Genomic DNA, 2958 nt, shown 5'->3' on the forward strand with positions numbered 1-2958 from the left:
AGAGCTTTCTCCAACCTCTTTCATAAGGGCATTAATCTGTAGCCCTCATGACCTAACCACATCCAAAAGGCCCTGCCTCCTAATACCATCACCTTGCAGGTGAGGGTTTCAACCTGCAAGGTGAATTTTGGGGGGATCACAAACTTTTAGACCCTAGTAGTGATAGAATACCCTCACATTGTGTAGGCTGTGTCCTCCAATGCTTTTCATGTTGGGCTTGTCCCTGCCTTTAGTTTCTTCTCTGCTGAGCAGTGTCTGTTTGTTTGCTATGCTCATCCTGGCTGACTCATTGGTCAAAGAAGAGAGAGAATCAGTGGAAGGTGGTAGATGCGACTTCCCCGGAAATACCATTCCCTTTCCCCTTGCCTGGTTTTCTTTCTTGTTAGTCTAACCACTTAGTTATATTTAGGTCTTTCCATCCTGTTTAAAGTTCTTCTGTCACCTAGAGAACATGATGTTCTAGAAATGTGGCTCTAATAGTGTGATTAAGCCTTTTGTTTTCTTGATATTTTAGTTTTTAATGTTCTTTAGATTAACTTTTTACAGTAGGCTGAAGAGTGGTCCCCCCAAAGATGTCTATGTCCTAATAGCTGGAACCTGTGAATAAGTCACTTTACATGGTAAAATGAACTTTGTTGATGTGCTCAAATTAAGAAAAAAATTAACAAATAACAAGTGCTGGTGAGGATGTAGAGAAAGGGTACCCTTGTACACCGTTGGTGGGACTGTAAATTGGTGCAGCCCTTATGGAAAATAGTATGAAGATTTCTCAAATAATTAAACATAGAGCTGCCATACAACCCAGCAATACCACTTCTGGGTATTTATTCAAAGAAAACAAAAGCACCAATTTGAAAAGATATATGCATCCCTATGTTCATTGTAGTATTATTTATAATAGGCAATATATGGACTCAACCCAAGTATCCATCAATAGATGAATGGATAGAGAAGAAGTGATATATATATATACTCAATGGAATATTACCCAGCAATAAAAAAAAATGAAATCTTGCCATTTGCGACAACAGGGATAGACCTAGAGGGTATTATGCTAAGTGATATGTTAGAGAAAGACAAATATATGATTTCACTTATATGTAGAATCCAACAAAACAAATGAACAAACAAAACAAGACAGAAACAGACCCACAGATACAGAGAACAAGTTGATGGTTTCCAAAGATGAGGGAGATGGGGGAGATTGGGGAAAATTAAAAAAAATAAAAAGAATTTTCACATAGAGCAATTATCCTGAATTATCTGAGTAGGTCCAATGTAATCACAAGGGTCCTTATAAGAGGGAGGCAGCAGTTTCAGAGTGAGGGAAAGCGAGAAGAGAAAAGTTAGAAGTAAATGTTAGAGCAGAGGGAAAACACTACACTGCTGACATTGAAAATGAAGGAAGGAGCCACGAGCCAAGGAATATAGGTTTCCTCTAGCAACTGGAAAGAAAATGAAACATATTCTTTCTTAGAGCCTCTGGAAGGAATCAGTCCTGCTGATAACTTGATTTTAGCCAATGAAACTGATATTAGATTTCTGAACTCTAGAACTGTAAGATAAGAAATGTGTGCTGTTTTAAACCACTGTTTATGGTAATGTAGTAGCTATGAGAACCTGATAATCTGCTCTTCTTAATAGTTTTGGTAATTAAAATATTTCCTTCAATAGATGGATTATTCTACCAAATAAAATAAGCCCTCATGTTATGATAATAAGGAGAATTTTGATCTTAGTGATTGAGTGAAATCGATCTTATTTTATATAATTTAGTGAAATTGATCTTATTTTATATAATACCATTAGACCAGATTAATATACCCTTCTTGTATATTAATATCTTGTATATTAATATACCCTTCTTGTATATTAATCTGGTCTAATGGTATTATATAAAATAAGATCAATTTCACTGAATTCTTTAAAAATTATAGAACACAGTTGATGATTAAAGTAAGGAATTCATTTTAGTCTATTACCTAATGTTAATATATTGATTATAAACTATGACCAAGAAGGTGCGTATGATACAAAGAGCAATATTTGACTTCATGGAGTTTATAATCTGGTGAAATAAAAAATGCACAAATAACTGTAGTACAAATCAAAATATGAGTGCCATGAGAGATATAATATGATATTGGAGATTAATGTAGGACACTTCTAAAAGGAGCCTGGGAGGGTAAAGAATTCCAGGTTGAACAATTTCCATGTTCATATGTTGACGTGATTGAATTTGTTGAGAATGAAAAAAGTTTTGAATGGTAGAAAGTATGAAAGAGGAAAATGAATGATTACTGCTGCAAATCCAAAAGAGAGTTAATAATTTAAAATTAATTTTAATCAATTAAAATTAAAATAATAATATTACACAATAAGTAATAAATTTTTAAAAAGTGGTCTGCAAAGAAGAATAATGAGTGAACATGTGCTTGATCAAATATAAAATATATAACAAGGTTGCATTAATTAAAATGTATGGATTTACAAAATGACCAGGCAGACTAATAATTGGAACAAAATACATAGTCCAGAAATAGATTTGAGTAAATATAACAAGTTAGCATATGGTGGTGAAGGTTTTAAGGATCAGAAGGAGAGATGGAATTTTCAATGTATAACATTGCAGCAACCTTGTAAAATTGTTAATTTTTTACATTTGTTAAAAACCAGGCTAACCTTATAAAATTAATAAAGCCCAATATTTTCCTTACTCTATGTATCAAAATTTGCAAATGACCCAGAGGTTTAAGTATAAAAATAAAATTATAAAAAAAATTAAATAAAAGTAGTGAATATTTTGATAACTCTTCAGGTAGGTGGTTCTTTATCAACATGAAAACAAATTCAAAACTTAAAGGAGATTAGTAGTGTCGATTCTCTCTAAAATATTTTCTAAAAAGTGAGAAGTGAGAGAGATGGAAGAACATTAACTAAAATGTTAGTAATCGCTTC

The sequence above is a fragment of the Pteropus vampyrus genome, unplaced genomic scaffold, assembly GCF_000151845.1.
Source record: "Pteropus vampyrus isolate Shadow unplaced genomic scaffold, Pvam_2.0 Scaffold573, whole genome shotgun sequence".
NCBI classification, from domain to species: Eukaryota; Metazoa; Chordata; class Mammalia; order Chiroptera; family Pteropodidae; genus Pteropus; species Pteropus vampyrus.